We start from the raw sequence: 25000 nt of genomic DNA, 5'->3' as shown, positions 1-25000 counted from the left end.
TAGCTTCCGAGATCAGACGAGATCGGGCGTACCCAGGCTGGTATGGCCGTAAGCGAGAAACAATCTCTTGCTACAACATATATAGTCAAAGTGAGTCTGATAAACAGACATTGCATTTTCACCAATTAGATAAGCAGCTTGAACTTTGTGTCACTGAAAAAGTAGAAGAAATTACAAACACTGTTCCCATCACTTTTTAGCACAGGTAGTTGGATAAAATACAAACTTTATTTCCTTTCATCATTTGAACAGGGCCAAGGAGCACAAAGCACACACAAGCTGCATTCAGCAACAATATTCTTGTTTGTCTTATAAATACAAGGCAGATGCTATTTGAAAACACAAGGAAATTTGATCCTATTAAAAAGGCAGGAAGCTGCATTTAGTCAATTCATCATTAAATGCTTACTACAAGGCAGTGTTGCTGATGAAATAGTGCAAGAGCACACCCTCGTGGACAAAATGCTTACAGCACCTGGTATTCCCAGGCCGTCTCGCATCCAAGTACTAGCCAGGCCCGACCCTGCTTAGCTTCCGAGATCAGACGAGATCGGGCGTACCCAGGCTGATATGGCCGTAAGCGAGAAACAATCTCTTGCTACAACATATATAGTCAAAGTGAGTCTGATAAAACAGACATTTAGTCAATTCATCATTAAATGCTTAATACAAGGCAGTGTTGCTGATGAAATAGTGCAAGAGCACACCCTCGTGGACAAAATGCTTACAGCACCTGGTATTCCCAGGCGGTCTCCCATCCAAGTACTAACCAGGCCCGACCCTGCTTAGCTTCCGAGATCAGACGAGATCGGGCGTACCCAGGCTGGTATGGCCGTAAGCGAGAAACAATCTCTTGCTACAACATATATAGTCAAAGTGAGTCTGATAAACAGACATTGCATTTTCACCAATTAGATAAGCAGCTTGAACTTTGTGTCACTGAAAAAGTAGAAGAAATTACAAACACTGTTCCCATCACTTTTTAGCACAGGTAGTTGGATAAAATACAAACTTTATTTCCTTTCATCATTTGAACAGGGCCAAGGAGCACAAAGCACACACAAGCTGCATTCAGCAACAATATTCTTGTTTGTCTTATAAATACAAGGCAGATGCTAATTGAAAACACAAGGAAATTTGATCCTATTAAAAAGGCAGGAAGCTGCATTTAGTCAATTCATCATTAAATGCTTACTACAAGGCAGTGTTGCTGATGAAATAGTGCAAGAGCACACCCTCGTGGACAAAATGCTTACAGCACCTGGTATTCCCAGGCCGTCTCCCATCCAAGTACTAGCCAGGCCCGACCCTGCTTAGCTTCCGAGATCAGACGAGATCGGGCGTACCCAGGCTGATATGGCCGTAAGCGAGAAACAATCTCTTGCTACAACATATATAGTCAAAGTGAGTCTGATAAAACAGACATTTAGTCAATTCATCATTAAATGCTTACTACAAGGCAGTGTTGCTGATGAAATAGTGCAAGAGCACACCCTCGTGGACAAAATGCTTACAGCACCTGGTATTCCCAGGCGGTCTCCCATCCAAGTACTAACCAGGCCCGACCCTGCTTAGCTTCCGAGATCAGACGAGATCGGGCGTACCCAGGCTGGTATGGCCGTAAGCGAGAAACAATCTCTTGCTACAACATATATAGTCAAAGTGAGTCTGATAAACAGACATTGCATTTTCACCAATTAGATAAGCAGCTTGAACTTTGTGTCACTGAAAAAGTAGAAGAAATTACAAACACTGTTCCCATCACTTTTTAGCACAGGTAGTTGGATAAAATACAAACTTTATTTCCTTTCATCATTTGAACAGGGCCAAGGAGCACAAAGCACACACAAGCTGCATTCAGCAACAATATTCTTGTTTGTCTTATAAATACAAGGCAGATGCAATTGAAAACACAAGGAAATTTGATCCTATTAAAAAGGCAGGAAGCTGCATTTAGTCAATTCATCATTAAATGCTTACTACAAGGCAGTGTTGCTGATGAAATAGTGCAAGAGCACACCCTCGTGGACAAAATGCTTACAGCACCTGGTATTCCCAGGCCGTCTCCGCATCCAAGTACTAGCCAGGCCCGACCCTGCTTAGCTTCCGAGATCAGACGAGATCGGGCGTACCCAGGCTGATATGGCCGTAAGCGAGAAACAATCTCTTGCTACAACATATATAGTCAAAGTGAGTCTGATAAAACAGACATTTAGTCAATTCATCATTAAATGCTTAATACAAGGCAGTGTTGCTGATGAAATAGTGCAAGAGCACACCCTCGTGGACAAAATGCTTACAGCACCTGGTATTCCCAGGGGGTCTCCCATCCAAGTACTAACCAGGCCCGACCCTGCTTAGCTTCCGAGATCAGACGAGATCGGGCGTACCCAGGCTGGTATGGCCGTAAGCGAGAAACAATCTCTTGCTACAACATATATAGTCAAAATGAGTCTGATAAACAGACATTGCATTTTCACCAATTAGATAAGCAGCTTGAACTTTGTGTCACTGAAAAAGTAGAAGAAATTACAAACACTGTTCCCATCACTTTTTAGCACAGGTAGTTGGATAAAATACAAACTTTATTTCCTTTCATCATTTGAACAGGGCCAAGGAGCACAAAGCACACACAAGCTGCATTCAGCAACAATATTCTTGTTTGTCTTATAAATACAAGGCAGATGCTAATTGAAAACACAAGGAAATTTGATCCTATTAAAAAGGCAGGAAGCTGCATTTAGTCAATTCATCATTAAATGCTTACTACAAGGCAGTGTTGCTGATGAAATAGTGCAAGAGCACACCCTCGTGGACAAAATGCTTACAGCACCTGGTATTCCCAGGCCGTCTCCCATCCAAGTACTAGCCAGGCCCGACCCTGCTTAGCTTCCAAGATCAGACGAGATCGGGCGTACCCAGGCTGATATGGCCGTAAGCGAGAAACAATCTCTTGCTACAACATATATAGTCAAAGTGAGTCTGATAAACAGACATTGCATTTTCACCAATTAGATAGGCAGCTTGAACTTTGTGTCACTGAAAAAGTAGAAGAAATTACAAACACTGTTCCCATCACTTTTTAGCACAGGTAGTTGGATAAAATACAAACTTTATTTCCTTTCATCATTTGAACAGGGCCAAGGAGCACAAAGCACACACAAGCTGCATTCAGCAACAATATTCTTGTTTGTCTTATAAATACAAGGCAGATGCTAATTTGAAAACACAAGGAAATTTGATCCTATTAAAAAGGCAGGAAGCTGCATTTAGTCAATTCATCATTAAATGCTTACTACAAGGCAGTGTTGCTGATGAAATAGTGCAAGAGCACACCCTCGTGGACAAAATGCTTACAGCACCTGGTATTCCCAGGCCGTCTCCCATCCAAGTACTAGCCAGGCCCGACCCTGCTTAGCTTCCGAGATCAGACGAGATCGGGCGTACCCAGGCTGATATGGCCGTAAGCGAGAAACAATCTCTTGCTACAACATATATAGTCAAAGTGAGTCTGATAAAACAGACATTTAGTCAATTCATCATTAAATGCTTACTACAAGGCAGTGTTGCTGATGAAATAGTGCAAGAGCACACCCTCGTGGACAAAATGCTTACAGCACCTGGTATTCCAAGGCGGTCTCCCATCCAAGTACTAAGCAGGCCCGACCCTGCTTAGCTTCCGAGATCAGACGAGATCGGGCGGTACCCAGGCTGGTATGGCCGTAAGCGAGAAACAATCTCTTGCTACAACATATATAGTCAAAGTGAGTGCGATAAACAGACATTGCATTTTCACCAATTAGATAAGCAGCTTGAACTTTGTGTCACTGAAAAAGTAGAAGAAATTACAAACACTGTTCCCATCACTTTTTAGCACAGGTAGTTGGATAAAATACAAACTTTATTTCCTTTCATCATTTGAACAGGGCCAAGGAGCACAAAGCACACACAAGCTGCATTCAGCAACAATATTCTTGTTTGTCTTATAAATACAAGGCAGATGCTAATTGAAAACACAAGGAAATTTGATCCTATTAAAAAGGCAGGAAGCTGCATTTAGTCAATTCATCATTAAATGCTTACTACAAGGCAGTGTTGCTGATGAAATAGTGCAAGAGCACACCCTCGTGGACAAAATGCTTACAGCACCTGGTATTCCCAGGCGGTCTCCCATCCAAGTACTAACCAGGCCCGACCCTGCTTAGCTTCCGAGATCAGACGAGATCGGGCGTACCCAGGCTGGTATGGCCGTAAGCGAGAAACAATCTCTTGCTACAACATATATAGTCAAAATGAGTCTCATAAACAGACATTGCATTTTCACCAATTAGATAAGCAGCTTGAACTTTGTGTCACTGAAAAAGTAGAAGAAATTACAAACACTGTTCCCATCACTTTTTAGCACAGGTAGTTGGATAAAATACAAACTTTATTTCCTTTCATCATTTGAACAGGGCCAAGGAGCACAAAGCACACACAAGCTGCATTCAGCAACAATATTCTTGTTTGTCTTATAAATACAAGGCAGATGCTAATTGAAAACACAAGGAAATTTGATCCTATTAAAAAGGCAGGAAGCTGCATTTAGTCAATTCATCATTAAATGCTTACTACAAGGCAGTGTTGCTGATGAAATAGTGCAAGAGCACACCCTCGTGGACAAAATGCTTACAGCACCTGGTATTCCCAGGCCGTCTCCCATCCAAGTACTAGCCAGGCCCGACCCTGCTTAGCTTCCGAGATCAGACGAGATCGGGCGACCCAGGCTGATATGGCCGTAGCGAGAAACAATCTCTTGCTACAACATATATAGTCAAAGTGAGTCTGATAAAACAGACATTTAGTCAATTCATCATTAAATGCTTACTACAAGGCAGTGTTGCTGATGAAATAGTGCAAGAGCACTCCCTCGTGGACAAAATGCTTACAGCACCTGGTATTCCCAGGCGGTCTCCCATCCAAGTACTAACCAGGCCCGACCCTGCTTAGCTTCCGAGATCAGACGAGATCGGGCGTACCTTTTTTTTTATCTTTTATTATGAAAAAACACATAATATTTACAATATTCAAACAATAATAATAAAAAAGGATGAACAATTCATCCTTTTACAAAATCAAAAAAAAGAAAAGAAAATAAAACCAATTAATAATTAAAAGCAAGTTTTCCATTTTGATCAATTTCGATAAAAGTGCTCCCCCACACAAACAGTTTTTCAAAATTACATCCTCCATATTTATATATTAGTTCAATATCTTTCTCTAAAATACTTTTAAATAAAACCTCCACACTCACAATTTTCCCTTCATAATGTCCTAAATTCCTTCTTTGTCTTACAGCGTATCTAGCATGGCTAAGAACAAAATTCATCAAATTAATATTAAAAACTTTGCTTTTTCCATTTATACCAAATAGAAACAACCTCCTCCACTCAACCCCATTTACAATATCTTCTCCCCAATGTTGTTCTAAAAGCCCCTTTATAAACTCATGAAACCCTTGTAATCTACTACATTCAATAAAAAAGTGCATAAAATTTTCCACCTCCGTACCACAAATATCACATTCTCTTTTAATGTCTCTATTTATTTGATGTAAAACCACGTTCGTAAAAATCCTATTATGTTTCAATTTAAAATCATTATCTTCACATTCTATAGAATTATATTTGACATTGACATTCTTCCATATTGATTTTACATCTATATTTACAAATACCCTAGACCACACTTTTTCTGAAGCAGGAGCTTTTATCTCTCTTAAAATACATTTTTCATAAATCTTTTTAACTTTCAAACCTGATAAAACATGTTTCTCCCCATTACTTTCATAATATAAAACCGGTAAACCCTTAGCTCTCTCAACCACCTCTGTATTTATTAAAAGCACCCATTCTTCAGGAATACACCCTAAAATTCTCTTATACATATTTTCTACTGTAGTTTTGCTTATTTCATCTTCCACTTCACAAACATTATCATAAATCGCTTGTACAGTAAGAAACCCTGGAATGACCTCGTATAAAATATCCCCAATCTGTCTCATCCCAGCCCTCATAAAATATTTACAAAACAACATCTTATTATTATATTGTATCTTGGGATTTAAGAAAATTGGCTGATTTAAAATATTGTCTAAAATGGTACACTCATAATAAATATTTGGTAAAAACTCCCCCCAAGCTTCAAACACTTCTCTATAAAACAATGGTATATTACTTAACATTTCTTTTTTCATGCACATCAATAAACCATTGTCCCCCATCCTCCCAACCTCCTGCAAATACTCCTTAAAAAATCTTTTCCATCCATAATCTAGTTCACCATATAAATATTTCCGTACCATTTTAACTCTAATTGCTTTTTTCCTTACATTTAAATCCACCAACTTCAAACCCCCCCTCCTCATAACCTGCAATCAATGTTTTAAAAGAAATTTTCGCTCCTTTCCCATCCCATAAAAAATCAACTAAAATCATATTCATTTCAGATAAAACCCATTCTGGTACATCTAAAACGTTCATGACATGAATAAAAATTGACATCAGCAAGGAATTTACAACAATTACTTTCCCTTTTAATTTCAAAGCCCTCCCCCTCCACATATTTACTACCTTCCTAACTTTATTTATAACCCCACTCCATGTCAGATCCCTAGCTTCTTGTTCCTTCACCCCTAAAAACACACCTAACACCTTAAAATAATCATTTACCACCTTAAAAGGAAAAGTCCCCTCATTATTCTTCCCAACATACATTATTACTGACTTCTCCATATTCACTTTAGCTCCTGAGGCTTTCTCATATACTTTAAAACACTCCATCACCCTTTTAACACTTCCCTCATCTCTGACTGTAATTGTGGTATCGTCTGCATATTGATGAATTAAACTAAAACCTCCTTGCGGAGTCTCTACACAATTTATAAAATGATCTTTTTAAGGTATGCCGCTAAGGGTTCTACCGATAAAACAAACAATAAAGCTGATAAAGGGCACCCCTGTCTCACTGACCTCTCAAGAATAAAAGAATCTGTTAAAACCCCATTACATTTAACCCTACTTTTAGCCTTTCTATATAATAATTTTATCCATCTTATTATTCCATTTCCAAACCCATACTTTTCCAGTACCCTAAACATAAAATCATGTTCCACCCTGTCAAAAGCTTTATTAAAATCTATACTTAAAACAATCCCCCCTATCTTATCACTATTCATTTTATTTATCACATCTCTAAGTGTAGTTATGGTATCTGCTATATCTCTTCCAGGCACACTATAATTTTGTGTAGGTGCTATAATATCATTTAAAACCATCTTCATCCTATTTGCCAGTATCTTAGCTAAAATCTTATAATCTGAGTTTAATAAACTAATTGGCCTATAATTTTCTAATTTCAGTTTACTCCCCTTATTTTTATATAAAATCGATATCAGCCCTGTCACCATGGAATCTGAAACAGTATCATTGTCTTCCATATATTGATATACTTCTAATAAAATAGGTGCTAAAATACTTTCATACATTTTATAAAACTCTGCAATTAGTCCATCTACTCCAGGACTTTTATTTATTTGTAAACCCTTAATTGCATCTTTCACTTCATCCATTGTTATCTTCCTATCACACATTTGCTTATCCTCAACACCAATTTGCACATCCACACTACTTAAAATCTCTTTTACACACCCCTCATCCACCTCCCCTTTCTTAAATAAATCCTTATAAAAATTCTGTACAGTTTCTAATATTTCCACATAATCATTTACCACTTCACCCTTTACATTTTCAATCTCACTAATATATGATTTCATCTGTTTAGTTTTCTCTAAACCAAGAAAAAACGACGTACATTTCTCCCCTTCTAAAACATATTTTGCCCTACTTCTTATAATTGCACCCTTACACTTATCTATTTCACATTTGCTCAATTTTGCTTTTAAATCTAAAAACTTTTCAATAGTATAATCAGGATCACTATCACATTTCTTCATTTCTTCATTCAATTTTGTTCTTAAATAATTTTCTGCTCTTGTCATCCTACTCCTCTTCTTCCTTGCATATCTAATACTAAAAACTTTTATTTTTTCTTTAACATTTTCCCACCACTTGCACTTATCATTCCCTTTTTGCCTATCCTCCATTTCATCTTCTATCAAAGATTTAAGTTGTTTCCCGTATTCCTCATCACCTAGATACCCTGCATTCATACACCATATTCCCCCCCTTTCCTTTCCTTATCTAACCCCACCGAAAATGTTAACCCAGCATGATCACTAAAAGTTGTAAAAATATATTTAATATCCTTCATAAAATTCCTTAACCCTTCATTTACTAAAACCAAATCTATCCGTGTCTGTTTCAATTCCCCTAAAACCACCTGCCTTCTAGAAAATTCTCTCTTATTCGGATTCTCCTCCCTCCATATATCAATTAAATTGTTTTCAACCATCATCTTCCTTAAAACCCCCCTAGATACGTCACTTCTAAAAATAGCTCCCCTTGTCATATCTAGTCTATCCATTTTTACATTAAAATCCCCAACTAAAATACAGTTTCCCTTGCACCATTTCGCTAATTCTAAAAATAAATTCCTTCTCTCTATTTCATTATTCGGCGCATAAATATTTATAATCCTAAAAACCCTACTCATATACTCAAAGTCTAAAATTAAAATCCGCCCATTATTATCATTATATATCTTCTTCACATTTTCTACTACATCCTTCCTTATTAAAATTGCAACCCCACATGAATTCCCCCTACCATTGTTTACATAAATAAAATCCCTCCATATTTTCTGTACTTCTAAAACACACATATTATCCCAGTGCTTCTCTTGAATACATAAAATATCAGAATTCTTTATGTGTACTATTCTATTAAATTTTCCTATTGTTCTCAACCCATTCGCATTTATCGACATTATTGTGACCATACTAATAAATAATAAAATTATAAAATATAATTTCATTATCCTCTACCTTTTATCCAGTTTCTTTCCTCTTCCACCCTTTCTCTCCCCCCCCTCCGCTGCTTTCCTCTTCCTGTATCCTCCTCTCATTCTTTCAAACTTTTCCCCATCATCCGAGTCCGATATCTCCTCCAAGTCCATTTCATCCAGCCAACTTTTCTTCTTTACACCCTCGTCCGTTGTGCTCCCCGTGTTCATCGCCGATTCTGGAATGTTTGTTGTGCTCCCCGTGTTCTCCGCCGTTTCTGGAATGTTCATCTCCGTCTCATGTGTAGTCGTCGTTGTGCTCCCCGTGTTCATCGCCGTTTCTGGAATGTTCGTTGTGCTCCCCGTGTTCATCTCCGTCTCATATATTGTCGTCGTTGTGCTCCCCGTGTTCATACCCGTCTCTGTTATTGTCATTAAACTTAAAACCCTCTCCATTTCTTCACCCCCGAGTTACTTGTTTGTGCTGTGCTTTCCCCTAAAACCTGTGAGTCCCCCGAGCTTCCCCCCAGTCCACTCCCCCCCTCCTCCTGAAAACTCCATCTTCTTATTTCTGAATCCATGCTGCTCCCAATTTCGTTAATCTTCTGGTCTTCCTTCTTCTCCCTTCTTCCTTCCTCCGTCTCTCCACCTTCCACCACATCATCTCCTCCATCTTCTTCTCCTTCTTCCGACAATACAACTGCTTCCTCGAATAGTACTTGACTCCCCTCTTCAGTCATAACTTCTCCACAGTTGCATTCCGCCAATCTCTTTCTGCATCTACCACAAACATTCCTTTCCTTCTCTCCGACACACTCTCTCGCATAATGGCCTTGATTGCCGCACTTGAAACACTTGAATTCAGGGCAATCTTTAACTATGTGCCCAGGTTGTATGCACAATCGACAAACTCTGACCTGCTTGTCATGGATCACCCTGAAGTATTCAGCTCCTTCCAGCGTCTCAATTTTTGTGGAATATGGCAATGATGTGACTTTTTCCGTAAATTTAACTTTACAGAACCTTGTTCCGTCAACCACCTCCGTTCCAGGCCAAACTCTCCTCCTTATCTCCGATACGGCCGTTACTCCCCAGCTTCTCAACTTGTCCAGTATCACTTTATCTTCTATATATACCGGTAGATTCATAAAAGACACCACCAATTCATTAATATTCACATCTCTCGCCAGTATCTTGTTGTCCTTTATCCGTATACCGTCCATTAGCCGTTCTTTACCTTTTCCGTTTCTCATCGTAATTTCATATTTCTTATCTCCTTTCATTCGGCATCCCACCACCTCTCCACACGTCTCCTTAATTGCTCGTAGTAATTCCATCGTCGTCACCTTTTCTTCTCCCACCAACTCAATTGCCACCGTGTATTCTTTTCCATATTTCATTCCTCCTTTTTCGTTTTCCTTCCGTTGCGCATTTTCGTTGTCTTTGTCCGTTCCGTTTGTCGTTGCCATGTTGTCCGTCATTGTGAATCAAAAATGAAAGCGAAAAAACCTCCCCCAGGCAGCAAAACTGCAGGGGAAAACTAAACAAAACTAAAAACTATCCAAATGAAAAAACAATAAATTATATTGCAAAATCCAAAAAGAAACGAAAATAGCTCTCGAGCAAACACTCTCAAGCAAACACTCACAGCTCAATTACTCGCACCTGTCGTCACTTCTCCAATCAAGGATTAGCGCCCCCAGGCTGGTATGGCCGTAAGCGAGAAACAATCTCTTGCTACAATATATATAGTCAAAGTGAGTCTGATAAAACAGACACTTAGTCAATTCATCATTAAATGCTTACTACAAGGCAGTGTTGCTGATGAAATAGTGCAAGAGCACACCCTCGTGGACAAAATGCTTACAGCACCTGGTATTCCCAGGCCGTCTCCCATCCAAGTACTAGCCAGGCCCGACCCTGCTTAGCTTCCGAGATCAGACGAGATCAGGCGTACTTTTTTTTTTTAATCTTTTATTATGAAAAAACACATAATATTTACAATATTCAAACAATAATAATAAAAAGGATGAACAATTCATCCTTTTACAAAATCAAAAAGAAAAGAAAATAAAACCCAATTAAAAATAAAACCAATTAATAATTAAAAGCAAGTTTTCCATTTTGATCAATTTCGATAAAAGTGCTCCCCCACACAAACAGTTTTTCAAAATTACATCCTCCATATTTATATATTAGTTCAATATCTTTCTCTAAAATACTTTTAAATAAAACCTCCACACTCACAATTTTCCCTTCATAATGTCCTAAATTCCTTCTTTGTCTTACAGCGTATCTAGCATGGCTAAGAACAAAATTCATCAAATTAATATTAAAAACTTTGCTTTTTCCATTTATACCAAATAGAAACAACCTCCTCCACTCAACCCCATTTACAATATCTTCTCCCCAATGTTGTTCTAAAAGCCCCTTTATAAACTCATGAAACCCTTGTAATCTACTACATTCAATAAAAAAGTGCATAAAATTTTCCACCTCCGTACCACAAATATCACATTCTCTTTTAATGTCTCTATTTATTTGATGTAAAACCACGTTCGTAAAAATCCTATTATGTTTCAATTTAAAATCATTATCTTCACATTCTATAGAATTATATTTGACATTGACATTCTTCCATATTGATTTTACATCTATATTTACAAATACCCTAGACCACACTTTTTCTGAAGCAGGAGCTTTTATCTCTCTTAAAATACATTTTTCATAAATCTTTTTAACTTTCAAACCTGATAAAACATGTTTCTCCCCATTACTTTCATAATATAAAACCGGTAAACCCTTAGCTCTCTCAACCACCTCTGTATTTATTAAAAGCACCCATTCTTCAGGAATACACCCTAAAATTCTCTTATACATATTTTCTATTGTAGTTTTGCTTATTTCATCTTCCACTTCACAAACATTATCATAAATCGCTTGTACAGTAAGAAACCCTGGAATGACCTCGTATAAAATATCCCCAATCTGTCTCATCCCAGCCCTCATAAAATATTTACAAAACAACATCTTATTATTATATTGTATCTTGGGATTTAAGAAAATTGGCTGATTTAAAATATTGTCTAAAATGGTACACTCATAATAAATATTTGGTAAAAACTCCCCCAAGCTTCAAACACTTCTCTATAAAACAATGGTATATTACTTAACATTTCTTTTTCATGCACATCAATAAACCATTGTCCCCCATCCTCCCAACCTCCTGCAAATACTCCTTAAAAAATCTTTTCCATCCATAATCTAGTTCACCATATAAATATTTCCGTACCATTTTAACTCTAATTGCTTTTTTCCTCACATTTAAATCTACCAACTTCAAACCCCCCTCCTCATAACCTGCAATCAAAGTTTTAAAAGAAATTTTCGCTCCTTTCCCATCCCATAAAAAATCAACTAAAATCATATTCATTTCAGATAAAACCCATTCTGGTACATCTAAAACGTTCATTACATGAATAAAAATTGACATCAGCAAGGAATTTACAACAATTACTTTCCCTTTTAATTTCAAAGCCCTCCCCCTCCACATATTTACTACCTTCCTAACTTTGTTTATAACCCCACTCCATGTCAGATCCCTAGCTTCTTGTTCCTTCACCCCTAAAAACACACCTAACACCTTAAAATAATCATTTACCACCTTAAAAGGAAAAGTCCCCTCATTATTCTTCCCAACATACATTATTACTGACTTCTCCATATTCACTTTAGCTCCTGAGGCTTTCTCATATACTTTAAAACACTCCATCACCCTTTTAACACTTCCCTCATCTCTGACTGTAATTGTGGTATCGTCTGCATATTGATGAATTAAACTAAAACCTCCTTGCGGAGTCTCTACACAATTTATAAAATGATATTTTTTAAGGTATGCCGCTAAGGGTTCTACCGATAAAACAAACAATAAAGCTGATAAAGGGCACCCCTGTCTCACTGACCTCTCAAGAATAAAAGAATCTGTTAAAATCCCATTACATTTAACCCTACTTTTAGCCTTTCTATATAATAATTTTATCCATCTTATAATTCCATTTCCAAACCCATACTTTTCCAGTACCCTAAACATAAAATCATGTTCCACCCTGTCAAAAGCTTTATTAAAATCTATACTTAAAACAATCCCCCCATCTTGTCGCTATTCATTTTATTTATCACATCTCTAAGTGTAGTTATGGTATCTGCTATATCTCTTCCAGGCACACTATAATTTTGTGTAGGTGCTATAATATCATTTAAAACCATCTTCATCCTATTTGCCAGTATCTTAGCTAAAATCTTATAATCTGAGTTTAATAAACTAATTGGCCTATAATTTTCTAATTTCAATTTACTCCCCTTATTTTTATATAAAATCGATATCAGCCCTGTCACCATGGAATCTGAAACAGTATTATTGTCTTCCATATATTGATATACTTCTAATAAAATAGGTGCTAAAATACTTTCATACATTTTATAAAACTCTGCAATTAGTCCATCTACTCCAGGACTTTTATTTATTTGTAAACCCTTAATTGCATCTTTCACTTCATCCATTGTTATCTTCCTATCACACATTTGCTTATCCTCAACACCAATTTGCACATCCACACTACTTAAAATCTCTTTTACACACCCCTCATCCACCTCCCCTTTCTTAAATAAATCCTTATAAAAATTCTGTACAGTTTCTAATATCTCAACATAATCATTTACCACTTCACCCTTTACATTTTCAATCTCACTAATATATGATTTCGTCTGTTTAGTTTTCTCTAAACCAAGAAAAAACGACGTACATTTCTCCCCTTCTAAAACATATTTTGCCCTACTTCTTATAATTGCACCCTTACACTTATCTATTTCACATTTGCTCAATTTTTCTTTTAAATCTAAAAACTTTTCAATAGTATAATCAGGATCACTATCACATTTCTTCATTTCTTCATTCAATTTTGTTCTTAAATAATTTTCTGCTCTTGTCATCCTACTCCTCTGCTTCCTTGCATATCTAATACTAAAAACTTTTATTTTTTCTTTAACATTTTCCCACCACTTGCACTTATCATTCCCTTTTTGCTTATCCTCCATTTCATGTTCTATCAAAGATTTAAGTTGTTTCCCGTATTCCTCATCACCTAGATACCCTGCATTCATACACCATATTCCCCCCCTTTCCTTTCCTTATCTAACCCCACCGAAAATGTTAACCCAGCATGATCACTAAAAGTTGTAAAAATATATTTAATATCCTTCATAAAATTCCTTAACCCTTCATTTACTAAAACCAAATCTATCCGTGTCTGTTTCAATTCCCCTAAAACCACCTGCCTTCTAGAAAATTCTCTCTTATTCGGATTCTCCTCCCTCCATATATCAATTAAATTGTTTTCAACCATCATCTTCCTTAAAACCCCCTAGATACGTCACTTCTAAAAATAGCTCCCCTTGTCATATCTAGTCTATCCATTTTTACATTAAAATCCCCAACTAAAATACAGTTTCCCTTGCACCATTTCGCTAATTCTAAAAATAAATTCCTTCTCTCTATTTCATTATTCGGCGCATAAATATTTATAATCCTAAAAACCCTACTCATATACTCAAAGTCTAAAATTAAAATCCTCCCATTATTATCATTATATATCTTCTTCACATTTTCTACTACATCCTTCCTTATTAAAATTGCAACCCCACATGAATTCCCCCTACCATTGTTTACATAAATAAAATCCCTCCATATTTTCTGTACTTCTAAAACACACATATTATCCCAGTGCGTCTCTTGAATACATAAAATATCAGAATTCTTTATGTGTACTATTCTATTACATTTTCCTATTGTTCTCAACCCATTCGCATTTATCGACATTATTGTTACCATACTAATAAATAATAAAATTATAAAATATAATTTCATTATCCTCTACCTTTTATCCAGTTTCTTTCCTCTTCCACCCTTTCTCTCCCCCCCCTCCGCTGCTTTCCTCTTCCTGTATCCTCCTCTCATTCTTTCAAACTTTTCCCCATCATCCGAGTCCGATATCTCCTCCAAGTCCATTTCATCCAGCCAACTTTTCTTCTTTACACCCTCGTCCGTTGTGCTCCCCGTGTTCATCGCCGATTCTGGAATGTTCGTTGTGCTCCCCGTGTTCTCCGCCGTTTCTGGAATGTTCATCTCCGTCTCATGTGTAGTCGCGTTGTGCTCCCCGTGTTCATCGCCGTTTCTGGAATGTTCGTTGTGCTCCCTGTTCATCTCCGTCTCATATATTGTCGTCGTTGTGCTCCCCGTGTTCATACCCGTCTCTGTTATTGTCATTAAACTTAAAACCCTCTCCATTTCTTCACCCCCCGAGTTACTTGTTTGTGCTGTGCTTTCCCCTAAAACCCGTGAGTCCCCCGAGCTTCCCCCCAGTCCACTCCCACCCTCCGCCTGAAAACTCCATCTTCTTATTTCCGAATCCATGCTGCTCCCAATTTCGTTAATCTTCTGGTCTTCCTTCTTCTCCCTTCTTCCTTCCTCCGTCTCTCCACCTTCCACCACATCATCTCCTCCATCTTCCTCTCCTTCTTCCGACAATACAACTGCTTCCTCGAATAGTACTTGACTCCCCTCTTCAGTCATAACTTCTCCACAGTTGCACTCCGCCAATCTCTTTCTGCATCTTCCACAAACATTCCTTTCCTTCTCTCCGACACACTCTCTCGCATAATGGCCTTGATTGCCGCACTTGAAACACTTGAATTCAGGGCAATCTTTAACTATGTGCCCAGGTTGTATGCACAACCGACAAACTCTGACCTGCTTGTCATGGATCACCCTGAAGTATTCAGCTCCTTCCAGCGTCTCAATTTTTGTGGAATATGGCAATGATGTGACTTTTTCCGTAAATTTAACTTTACAGAACCTTGTTCCGTCAACCACCTCCGTTCCAGGCCAAACTCTCCTCCTTATCTCCGATACGGCCGTTACTCCCCAGCTTCTCAACTTGTCCAGTATCACTTTATCTTCTATATATACCGGTAGATTCATAAAAGACACCACCAATTCATTAATATTCACATCTCTCGCCAGTATCTTGTTGTCCTTTATCCGTATACCGTCCATTAGCCGTTCTTTACCTTTTCCGTTTCTCATCGTAATTTCATATTTCTTATCTCCTTTCATTCGGCATCCCACCACCTCTCCACACGTCTCCTTAATTGCTCGTAGTAATTCCATCGTCGTCACCTTTTCTTCTCCCACCAACTCAATTGCCACCGTGTATTCTTTTCCATATTTCATTCCTCCTTTTTTCGTTTTCCTTCCGTTGCGCATTTTCGTTGTCTTTGTCCGTTCCGTTTGTCGTTGCCATGTTGTCCGTCATTGTAAATCAAAAATGAAAGCGAAAAAACCTCCCCCAGGCAGCAAAACTGCAGGGGGGAAAACTAAACAAAACTAAAAACTATCCAAATGAAAAAACAATAAATTATATTGCAAAATCCAAAAAGAAACGAAAATAGCTCTCGAGCAAACACTCTCAAGCAAACACTCACAGCTCAATTACTCGCACCTGTCGTCACTTCTCCAATCAAGGATTAGCGCCCCCAGGCTGGTATGGCCGTAAGCGAGAAACAATCTCTTGCTACAACATATATAGTCAAAGTGAGTCTGATAAAACAGACATTTAGTCAATTCATCATTAAATGCTTACTACAAGGCAGTGTTGCTGATGAAATAGTGCAAGAGCACACCCTCGTGGACAAAATGCTTACAGCACCTGGTATTCCCAGGCGGTCTCCCATCCAAGTACTAACCAGGCCCGACCCTGCTTAGCTTCCGAGATCAGACGAGATCGGGCGTACACCAGGCTGGTATGGCGTAAGCGAAACAATCTCTTGCTACAACATATATAGTCAAAGTGAGTCTGATAAAAAGCAGAGCTCATTTAGTCAATTCATCATTAAATGCTTACTTCAAGGCAGTGTTGCTGATGAAATAGTGCAAGAGCACACCCTCGTGGACAAAATGCTTACAGCACCTGGTATTCCCAGGCCGTCTCCCATCCAAGTACTAACCAGGCCCGACCCTGCTTAGCTTCCGAGATCAGACGAGATCGGGCGTACCCAGGCTGGTATGGCCGTAGCGAGAAACAATCTCTTGCTACAACATATATAGTCAAAGTGAGTCTGATAAAACAGACATTTAGTCAATTCATCATTAAATGCTTAATACAAGGCAGTGTTGCTGATGAAATAGTGCAAGAGCACACCCTCGTGGACAAAATGCTTACAGCACCTGGTATTCCCAGGCGGTCTCCCATCCAAGTACTAACCAGGCCCGACCCTGCTTAGCTTCCGAGATCAGACGAGATCGGGCGTACCCAGGCTGGTATGGCCGTAAGCGAGAAACAATCTCTTGCTACAACATATATAGTCAAAGTGAGTGTGATAAACAGACATTGCATTTTCACCAATTAGATAAGCAGCTTGAACTTTGTGTCACTGAAAAAGTAGAAGAAATTACAAACACTGTTCCCATCACTTTTTAGCACAGGTAGTTGGATAAAATACAAACTTTATTTCCTTTCATCATTTGAACAGGGCAAAGGAGCACAAAGCACACACAAGCTGCATTCAGCAACAATATTCTTGTTTGCCTTATAAATACAAGGCAGATGCTAATTGAAAACACAAGGAAATTTGATCCTATTAAAAAGGCAGGAAGCTGCATTTAGTCAATTCATCATTAAATGCTTACTACAAGGCAGTGTTGCTGATGAAATAGTGCAGGGGCACACCCTCGTGGACAAAATGCTTACAGCACCTGGTATTCCCAGGCGGTCTCCCATCCAAGTACTAACCAGGCCCGACCCTGCTTAGCTTCCGAGATCAGACGAGATCGGGCGTACCCAGGCTGGTATGGCCGTAAGCGAGAAACAATCTCTTGCTACAACATATATAGTCAAAGTGAGTCTGATAAAACAGACATTTAGTCAATTCATCATTAAATGCTTAATACAAGGCAGTGTTGCTGATGAAATAGTGCAAGAGCACACCCTCGTGGACAAAATGCTTACAGCACCTGGTATTCCCAGGCGGTCTCCCATCCAAGTACTAACCAGGCCCGACCCTGCTTAGCTTCCGAGATCAGACGAGATCGGGCGTACCCAGGCTGGTATGGCCGTAGCGAGAAACAATCTCTTGCTACAACATATATAGTCAAAGTGAGTCTGATAAAACAGACATTTAGTCAATTCATCATTAAATGCTTAATACAAGGCAGTGTTGCTGATGAAATAGTGCAAGAGCACACCCTCGTGGACAAAATGCTTACAGCACCTGGTATTCCCAGGCGGTCTCCCATCCAAGTACTAACCAGGCCCGACCCTGCTTAGCTTCCGAGATCAGACGAGATCGGGCGTACCCAGGCTGGTATGGCCGTAAGCGAGAAACAATCTCTTGCTACAACATATATAGTCAAAGTGAGTGTGATAAACAGACATTGCATTTTCACCAATTAGATAAGCAGCTTGAACTTTGTGTCACTGAAAAAGTAGAAGAAATTACAAACACTGTTCCCATCACTTTTTAGCACAGGTAGTTGGATAAAATACAAACTTTATTTCCTTTCATCATTTGAACAGGGCAAAGGAGCACAAAGCACACACAAGCTGCATTCAGCAACAATATTCTTGTTTGTCTTATAAATACAAGGCAGATGCTAATTGAAAACACAAGGAAATTTGATCCTATTAAAAAGGCAGGAAGCTGCATTTAGTCAATTCATCATTAAATGCTCACTACAAGGCAGTGTTGCTGATGAAATAGTGCAGGGGCACACCCTCGTGGACAAAATGCTTACAGCACCTGGTATTCCCAGGCGGTCTCCCATCCAAGTACTAACCAGGCCCGACCCTGCTTAGCTTCCGAGATCAGACGAGATCGGGCGTACCCAGGCTGGTATGGCCGTAAGCGAGAAACAATCTCTTGCTACAACATATATAGTCAAAGTGAGTCTGATAAAACAGACATTTAGTCAATTCATCATTAAATGCTTAATACAAGGCAGTGTTGCTGATGAAATAGTGCAAGAGCACACCCTCGTGGACAAAATGCTTACAGCACCTGGTATTCCCAGGCGGTCTCCCATCCAAGTACTAACCAGGCCCGACCCTGCTTAGCTTCCGAGATCAGACGAGATCGGGCGTACCCAGGCTGGTATGGCCGTAAGCGAGAAACAATCTCTTGCTACAACATATATAGTCAAAGTGAGTCTGATAAAACAGACATTTAGTCAATTCATCATTAAATGCTTAATACAAGGCAGTGTTGCTGATGAAATAGTGCAAGAGCACACCCTCGTGGACAAAATGCTTACAGCACCTGGTATTCCCAGGCGGTCTCCCATCCAAGTACTAACCAGGCCCGACCCTGCTTAGCTTCCGAGATCAGACGAGATCGGGCGTACCCAGGCTGGTATGGCCGTAAGCGAGAAACAATCTCTTGCTACAACATATATAGTCAAAGTGAGTGTGATAAACAGACATTGCATTTTCACCAATTAGATAAGCAGCTTGAACTTTGTGTCACTGAAAAAGTAGAAGAAATTACAAACACTGTTCCCATCACCTTTTAGCACAGGTAGTTGGATAAAATACAAACTTTATTTCCTTTCATCATTTGAACAGGGCAAAGGAGCACAAAGCACACACAAGCTGCATTCAGCAACAATATTCTTGTTTGCCTTATAAATACAAGGCAGATGCTAATTGAAAACACAAGGAAATTTGATCCTATTAAAAGGCAGGAAGCTGCATTTAGTCAATTCATCATTAAATGCTTACTACAAGGCAGTGTTGCTGATGAAATAGTGCAGGGGCACACCCTCGTGGACAAAATGCTTACAGCACCTGGTATTCCCAGGCGGTCTCCCATCCAAGTACTAACCAGGCCCGACCCTGCTTAGCTTCCGAGATCAGACGAGATCGGGCGTACCCAGGCTGGTATGGCCGTAAGCGAGAAACAATCTCTTGCTACAACATATATAGTCAAAGTGAGTCTGATAAAACAGACATTTAGTCAATTCATCATTAAATGCTTAATACAAGGCAGTGTTGCTGATGAAATAGTGCAAGAGCACACCCTCGTGGACAAAATGCTTACAGCACCTGGTATTCCCAGGCGGTCTCCCATCCAAGTACTAACCAGGCCCGACCCTGCTTAGCTTCCGAGATCAGACGAGATCGGGCGTACCCAGGCTGGTATGGCCGTAAGCGAGAAACAATCTCTTGCTACAACATATATAGTCAAAGTGAGTGTGATAAACAGACATTGCATTTTCACCAATTAGATAAGCAGCTTGAACTTTGTGTCACTGAAAAAGTAGAAGAAATTACAAACACTGTTCCCATCACTTTTTAGCACAGGTAGTTGGATAAAATACAAACTTTATTTCCTTTCATCATTTGAACAGGGCAAAGGAGCACAAAGCACACACAAGCTGCATTCAGCAACAATATTCTTGTTTGTCTTATAAATACAAGGCAGATGCTAATTGAAAACACAAGGAAATTTGATCCTATTAAAAAGGCAGGAAGCTGCATTTAGTCAATTCATCATTAAATGCTTACTACAAGGCAGTGTTGCTGATGAAATAGTGCAAGGGCACACCCTCGTGGACAAAATGCTTACAGCACCTGGTATTCCCAGGCGGTCTCCCCATCCAAGTACTAACCAGGCCCGACCCTGCTTAGCTTCCGAGATCAGACGAGATCGGGCGTACCCAGGCTGGTATGGCCGTAAGCGAGAAACAATCTCTTGCTACAACATATATAGTCAAAGTGAGTCTGATAAAACAGACATTTAGTCAATTCATCATTAAATGCTTAATACAAGGCAGTGTTGCTGATGAAATAGTGCAAGAGCACACCCTCGTGGACAAAATGCTTACAGCACCTGGTATTCCCAGGCGGTCTCCCATCCAAGTACTAACCAGGCCCGACCCTGCTTAGCTTCCGAGATCAGACGAGATCGGGCGTACCCAGGCTGGTATGGCCGTAAGCGAGAAACAATCTCTTGCTACAACATATATAGTCAAAGTGAGTCTGATAAAACAGACCATTTAGTCAATTCATCATTAAATGCTTACTACAAGGCAGTGTTGCTGATGAAATAGTGCAAGAGCACACCCTCGTGGACAAAATGCTTACAGCACCTGGTATTCCCAGGCGGTCTCCCATCCAAGTACTAACCAGGCCCGACCCTGCTTAGCTTCCGAGATCAGACGAGATCGGGCGTACCCAGGCTGGTATGGCCGTAAGCGAGAAACAATCTCTTGCTACAACATATATAGTCAAAGTGAGTCTGATAAAACAGACATTTAGTCAATTCATCATTAAATGCTTAATACAAGGCAGTGTTGCTGATGAAATAGTGCAAGAGCACACCCTCGTGGACAAAATGCTTACAGCACCTGGTATTCCCAGGCGGTCTCCCATCCAAGTACTAACCAGGCCCGACCCTGCTTAGCTTCCGAGATCAGACGAGATCGGGCGTACCCAGGCTGGTATGGCCGTAAGCGAGAAACAATCTCTTGCTACAACATATATAGTCAAAGTGAGTGTGATAAACAGACATTGCATTTTCACCAATTAGATAAGCAGCTTGAACTTTGTGTCACTGAAAAAGTAGAAGAAATTACAAACACTGTTCCCATCACTTTTTAGCACAGGTAGTTGGATAAAATACAAACTTTATTTCCTTTCATCATTTGAACAGGGCAAAGGAGCACAAAGCACACACAAGCTGCATTCAGCAACAATATTCTTGTTTGTCTTATAAATACAAGGCAGATGCTAATTGAAAACACAAGGAAATTTGATCCTATTAAAAAGGCAGGAAGCTGCATTTAGTCAATTCATCATTAAATGCTCACTACAAGGCAGTGTTGCTGATGAAATAGTGCAAGAGCACACCCTCGTGGACAAAATGCTTACAGCACCTGGTATTCCCAGGCGGTCTCCCATCCAAGTACTAACCAGGCCCGACCCTGCTTAGCTTCCGAGATCAGACGAGATCGGGCGTACCCAGGCTGGTATGGCCGTAAGCGAGAAACAATCTCTTGCTACAACATATATAGTCAAAGTGAGTCTGATAAAACAGACATTTAGTCAATTCATCATTAAATGCTTAATACAAGGCAGTGTTGCTGATGAAATAGTGCAAGAGCACACCCTCGTGGACAAAATGCTTACAGCACCTGGTATTCCCAGGCGGTCTCCCATCCAAGTACTAACCAGGCCCGACCCTGCTTAGCTTCCGAGATCAGACGAGATCGGGCGTACCCAGGCTGGTATGGCCGTAAGCGAGAAACAATCTCTTGCTACAACATATATAGTCAAAGTGAGTCTGATAAAACAGACATTTAGTCAATTCATCATTAAATGCTTAATACAAGGCAGTGTTGCTGATGAAATAGTGCAAGAGCACACCCTCGTGGACAAAATGCTTACAGCACCTGGTATTCCCAGGCGGTCTCCCATCCAAGTACTAACCAGGCCCGACCCTGCTTAGCTTCCGAGATCAGACGAGATCGGGCGTACCCAGGGTGGTATGGCCGTAAGCGAGAAACAATCTCTTGCTACAACATATATAGTCAAAGTGAGTCTGATAAAACAGACATTTAGTCAATTCATCATTAAATGCTTAATACAAGGCAGTGTTGCTGATGAAATAGTGCAAGAGCACACCCTCGTGGACAAAATGCTTACAGCACCTGGTATTCCCAGGCGGTCTCCCATCCAAGTACTAACCAGGCCCGACCCTGCTTAGCTTCCGAGATCAGACGAGATCGGGCGTACCCAGGCTGGTATGGCCGTAAGCGAGAAACAATCTCTTGCTACAACATATATAGTCAAAGTGAGTCTGATAAAACAGACATTTAGTCAATTCATCATTAAATGCTTAACCTGTTGGGTCTAGGGGGCAGCATTTGCACGTCTGGATAAAAAATATGTACCCGATTTAATCTGGTTACTAATCCTACCCAGTAACTAGAATATGCATATACTTATTATATATGGATAGAAAACACTCTAAAGTTTCCAAAACTGTTTGAATGGTGTCTGTGAGTATAACAGAACTCATTTGGCAGGCAAAACCCTGAGACATTTTCTGACAGGAAGTGGATACCTGATGTGTTGTATTGACTTTAAACCTCTCCCATTGAAAAACACAGGGGTTTAGGAATATTTTGGCACTTCCTATTGCTTCCACTAGATGTCACCAGCCTTTACAAAGTGTTTTGAGTCTTCTGGAGGGAGATCTGACCGAACAAGAGCCATGGAACGGTGATGTCCCATTAGACACCTGGCGCGCTACTTCATGTTGGGTACCCTCGTTCCAATACGTTATAAAAGGCTATGCATTCGTCCACCTTGAATATTATTCATGTTCTGGTTAAAAAAGGCCCTAATGATTTATGCTATACAACGTTTGACATGTTTGAACGAACGGAAATATATTTTTTCCCCTCGTTCATGACGAGAAGTCCGGCTGGCTTACATCATGTGCTAACGAGACGGAGATTTTTGGACATAAATGATGAGCTTTTTTGAACAAAACTACATTCGTTATGGACCTGTGATACCTGGAAGTGACATCTGATGAAGAGAATCAAAGGTAATGGATTATTTACATAGTATTTTCGATTTTAGATCTCCCCAACATGACGTCTAGTCTGTATCGCAACGCGTATTTTTCTGGGCACAGTGCTCAGATTATTGCAAAGTGTGATTTCCCAGTAAGGTTATTTTTAAATCTGGCAAGTTGATTGCGTTCAAAAGATGTAAATCTATAATTCTTTAAATGACAATATAATATTTTACCAATGTTTTCTAATTTTAATTATTTAATTTCTGACGCTGACTTGACTGCCGGTTATTGGAGGGAAACGATTTCCTCAACATCAATGTCATAGTAAAACGCTGTTTTTGTATATAAATATGAACTTGATAGAACTAAAAATGCATGCATTGTCTAACATAATGTCCTAGGAGTGTCATCTGATGGAGATTGTAAAAGGTTAGTGTATCATTTTAGCTGGTTTTATGGTTTTGGTGACCCTGTCTTTGACTTGACAAAACATTACACACAACTCTTGTAAATGTACTGTCCTAACATACTCTAAATTTATGCTTTCGCCAAAACCTTTTTGAAATCGTAAACGTGGTTAGATTAAGGAGATGTTTATCTTTCAAATGGTGTAACATAGTTGTATTTTTGAAAAATTTGAATTTTGACATTTATTTGGATTCAAATTTGCCGCTCTTGAAATGCACCTGCTGTTGATGGAGTGCACCACAGGTGTGCGCTAGCGTCCCACCTAGCCCCAAGAGGTTAACACAAGGCAGTGTTGCTGATGAAATAGTGCAAGAGCACACCTCGTGGACAAAATGCTTACAGCACCTGGTATTCCCAGGCGGTCTCCCATCCAAGTACTAACCAGGCCCGACCCTGCTTAGCTTCCGAGATCAGACGAGATCGGGCGTACCCAGGCTGGTATGGCCGTAAGCGAGAAACAATCTCTTGCTACAACATATATAGTCAAAGTGAGTGTCATAAACAGACATTGCATTTTCACCAATTAGATAAGCAGCTTGAACTTTGTGTCACTGAAAAAGTAGAAGAAATTACAAACACTGTTCCCATCACTTTTTAGCACAGGTAGTTGGATAAAATACAAACTTTATTTCCTTTCATCATTTGAACAGGGCAAAGGAGCACAAAGCACACACAAGCTGCATTCAGCAACAATATTCTTGTTTGTCTTATAAATACAAGGCAGATGCTAATTGAAAACACAAGGAAATTTGATCCTATTAAAAAGGCAGGAAGCTGCATTTAGTCAATTCATCATTAAATGCTCACCAAGGCAGTGTTGCTGATGAAATAGTGCAAGAGCACACCCTCGTGGACAAAAATGCTTACAGCACCTGGTATTCCCAGGCGGTCTCCCATCCAAGTACTAACCAGGCCCGACCCTGCTTAGCTTCCGAGATCAGACGAGATCGGGCGT

General features: G+C 39.6%; 27 non-coding genes and 6 pseudogenes across 27 annotated transcripts in view; all 33 read right to left on the bottom strand.

Moving 5' to 3' along the window:
• Window positions 1–54, bottom strand: part of LOC123736068 (5S ribosomal RNA) — a 119-nt gene extending 65 nt beyond the window's left edge. Inside the window, exon 1 of the ribosomal RNA XR_006765908.1 lies at window positions 1–54. This exon is cut by the window's left edge and continues 65 nt beyond it. This is a non-coding gene — a ribosomal RNA (5S ribosomal RNA).
• A 409-nt stretch (window positions 55–463) lies between these two features.
• Window positions 464–582, bottom strand: LOC123736027 (uncharacterized; annotated as a pseudogene).
• A 139-nt stretch (window positions 583–721) lies between these two features.
• Window positions 722–840, bottom strand: LOC123736067 (5S ribosomal RNA). The gene has a single exon (XR_006765907.1). It is a non-coding gene; the product is annotated as a 5S ribosomal RNA (ribosomal RNA).
• A 409-nt stretch (window positions 841–1249) lies between these two features.
• Window positions 1250–1368, bottom strand: LOC123735990 (5S ribosomal RNA). Its single transcript, XR_006765873.1, has one exon. It is a non-coding gene; the product is annotated as a 5S ribosomal RNA (ribosomal RNA).
• A 139-nt stretch (window positions 1369–1507) lies between these two features.
• On the bottom strand, window positions 1508–1626 carry LOC123736066 (5S ribosomal RNA). Its single transcript, XR_006765906.1, has one exon. It is a non-coding gene; the product is annotated as a 5S ribosomal RNA (ribosomal RNA).
• A 408-nt stretch (window positions 1627–2034) lies between these two features.
• On the bottom strand, window positions 2035–2154 carry LOC123736020 (uncharacterized; annotated as a pseudogene).
• Window positions 2155–2293: 139 nt separating this feature from the next.
• Window positions 2294–2412, bottom strand: LOC123736076 (5S ribosomal RNA). The gene has a single exon (XR_006765916.1). It is a non-coding gene; the product is annotated as a 5S ribosomal RNA (ribosomal RNA).
• Window positions 2413–2821: 409 nt separating this feature from the next.
• On the bottom strand, window positions 2822–2940 carry LOC123736013 (uncharacterized; annotated as a pseudogene).
• A 410-nt stretch (window positions 2941–3350) lies between these two features.
• LOC123735989 (5S ribosomal RNA) lies at window positions 3351–3469 on the bottom strand. The gene has a single exon (XR_006765872.1). It is a non-coding gene; the product is annotated as a 5S ribosomal RNA (ribosomal RNA).
• A 139-nt stretch (window positions 3470–3608) lies between these two features.
• Window positions 3609–3728, bottom strand: LOC123736003 (5S ribosomal RNA). Its single transcript, XR_006765886.1, has one exon. It is a non-coding gene; the product is annotated as a 5S ribosomal RNA (ribosomal RNA).
• A 409-nt stretch (window positions 3729–4137) lies between these two features.
• Window positions 4138–4256, bottom strand: LOC123736064 (5S ribosomal RNA). Its single transcript, XR_006765905.1, has one exon. It is a non-coding gene; the product is annotated as a 5S ribosomal RNA (ribosomal RNA).
• Window positions 4257–4665: 409 nt separating this feature from the next.
• Window positions 4666–4782, bottom strand: LOC123736052 (uncharacterized; annotated as a pseudogene).
• Window positions 4783–16691: 11909 nt separating this feature from the next.
• On the bottom strand, window positions 16692–16810 carry LOC123736017 (uncharacterized; annotated as a pseudogene).
• A 142-nt stretch (window positions 16811–16952) lies between these two features.
• LOC123736022 (uncharacterized) lies at window positions 16953–17070 on the bottom strand (annotated as a pseudogene).
• Window positions 17071–17209: 139 nt separating this feature from the next.
• On the bottom strand, window positions 17210–17328 carry LOC123736063 (5S ribosomal RNA). The gene has a single exon (XR_006765904.1). It is a non-coding gene; the product is annotated as a 5S ribosomal RNA (ribosomal RNA).
• Window positions 17329–17737: 409 nt separating this feature from the next.
• On the bottom strand, window positions 17738–17856 carry LOC123736062 (5S ribosomal RNA). The gene has a single exon (XR_006765903.1). It is a non-coding gene; the product is annotated as a 5S ribosomal RNA (ribosomal RNA).
• Window positions 17857–17995: 139 nt separating this feature from the next.
• Window positions 17996–18113, bottom strand: LOC123735988 (5S ribosomal RNA). Its single transcript, XR_006765871.1, has one exon. It is a non-coding gene; the product is annotated as a 5S ribosomal RNA (ribosomal RNA).
• Window positions 18114–18252: 139 nt separating this feature from the next.
• LOC123736061 (5S ribosomal RNA) lies at window positions 18253–18371 on the bottom strand. Its single transcript, XR_006765902.1, has one exon. It is a non-coding gene; the product is annotated as a 5S ribosomal RNA (ribosomal RNA).
• Window positions 18372–18780: 409 nt separating this feature from the next.
• LOC123736060 (5S ribosomal RNA) lies at window positions 18781–18899 on the bottom strand. The gene has a single exon (XR_006765901.1). It is a non-coding gene; the product is annotated as a 5S ribosomal RNA (ribosomal RNA).
• Window positions 18900–19038: 139 nt separating this feature from the next.
• LOC123736059 (5S ribosomal RNA) lies at window positions 19039–19157 on the bottom strand. Its single transcript, XR_006765900.1, has one exon. It is a non-coding gene; the product is annotated as a 5S ribosomal RNA (ribosomal RNA).
• A 139-nt stretch (window positions 19158–19296) lies between these two features.
• On the bottom strand, window positions 19297–19415 carry LOC123736058 (5S ribosomal RNA). Its single transcript, XR_006765899.1, has one exon. It is a non-coding gene; the product is annotated as a 5S ribosomal RNA (ribosomal RNA).
• A 408-nt stretch (window positions 19416–19823) lies between these two features.
• LOC123736056 (5S ribosomal RNA) lies at window positions 19824–19942 on the bottom strand. The gene has a single exon (XR_006765897.1). It is a non-coding gene; the product is annotated as a 5S ribosomal RNA (ribosomal RNA).
• Window positions 19943–20081: 139 nt separating this feature from the next.
• Window positions 20082–20200, bottom strand: LOC123736051 (5S ribosomal RNA). Its single transcript, XR_006765896.1, has one exon. It is a non-coding gene; the product is annotated as a 5S ribosomal RNA (ribosomal RNA).
• A 409-nt stretch (window positions 20201–20609) lies between these two features.
• Window positions 20610–20729, bottom strand: LOC123735975 (5S ribosomal RNA). The gene has a single exon (XR_006765858.1). It is a non-coding gene; the product is annotated as a 5S ribosomal RNA (ribosomal RNA).
• A 139-nt stretch (window positions 20730–20868) lies between these two features.
• On the bottom strand, window positions 20869–20987 carry LOC123736040 (5S ribosomal RNA). Its single transcript, XR_006765895.1, has one exon. It is a non-coding gene; the product is annotated as a 5S ribosomal RNA (ribosomal RNA).
• Window positions 20988–21127: 140 nt separating this feature from the next.
• Window positions 21128–21246, bottom strand: LOC123736029 (5S ribosomal RNA). Its single transcript, XR_006765894.1, has one exon. It is a non-coding gene; the product is annotated as a 5S ribosomal RNA (ribosomal RNA).
• Window positions 21247–21385: 139 nt separating this feature from the next.
• LOC123736018 (5S ribosomal RNA) lies at window positions 21386–21504 on the bottom strand. Its single transcript, XR_006765893.1, has one exon. It is a non-coding gene; the product is annotated as a 5S ribosomal RNA (ribosomal RNA).
• Window positions 21505–21913: 409 nt separating this feature from the next.
• Window positions 21914–22032, bottom strand: LOC123736007 (5S ribosomal RNA). The gene has a single exon (XR_006765890.1). It is a non-coding gene; the product is annotated as a 5S ribosomal RNA (ribosomal RNA).
• Window positions 22033–22171: 139 nt separating this feature from the next.
• On the bottom strand, window positions 22172–22290 carry LOC123735996 (5S ribosomal RNA). Its single transcript, XR_006765879.1, has one exon. It is a non-coding gene; the product is annotated as a 5S ribosomal RNA (ribosomal RNA).
• A 139-nt stretch (window positions 22291–22429) lies between these two features.
• LOC123735957 (5S ribosomal RNA) lies at window positions 22430–22548 on the bottom strand. Its single transcript, XR_006765839.1, has one exon. It is a non-coding gene; the product is annotated as a 5S ribosomal RNA (ribosomal RNA).
• Window positions 22549–22687: 139 nt separating this feature from the next.
• LOC123735985 (5S ribosomal RNA) lies at window positions 22688–22806 on the bottom strand. The gene has a single exon (XR_006765868.1). It is a non-coding gene; the product is annotated as a 5S ribosomal RNA (ribosomal RNA).
• A 1572-nt stretch (window positions 22807–24378) lies between these two features.
• On the bottom strand, window positions 24379–24497 carry LOC123735974 (5S ribosomal RNA). The gene has a single exon (XR_006765857.1). It is a non-coding gene; the product is annotated as a 5S ribosomal RNA (ribosomal RNA).
• Window positions 24498–24905: 408 nt separating this feature from the next.
• Window positions 24906–25000, bottom strand: part of LOC123735963 (5S ribosomal RNA) — a 119-nt gene continuing 24 nt past the window's right edge. Inside the window, exon 1 of the ribosomal RNA XR_006765845.1 lies at window positions 24906–25000. This exon is cut by the window's right edge and continues 24 nt beyond it. This is a non-coding gene — a ribosomal RNA (5S ribosomal RNA).

The sequence above is a fragment of the Salmo salar genome, unplaced genomic scaffold (assembly GCF_905237065.1).
Source record: "Salmo salar unplaced genomic scaffold, Ssal_v3.1, whole genome shotgun sequence".
NCBI lineage: Eukaryota > Metazoa > Chordata > Actinopteri > Salmoniformes > Salmonidae > Salmo > Salmo salar.
The sequence above is the reverse complement of the archived record's forward strand: the minus strand, read 5'-3'. Positions and strand labels throughout refer to the sequence as shown.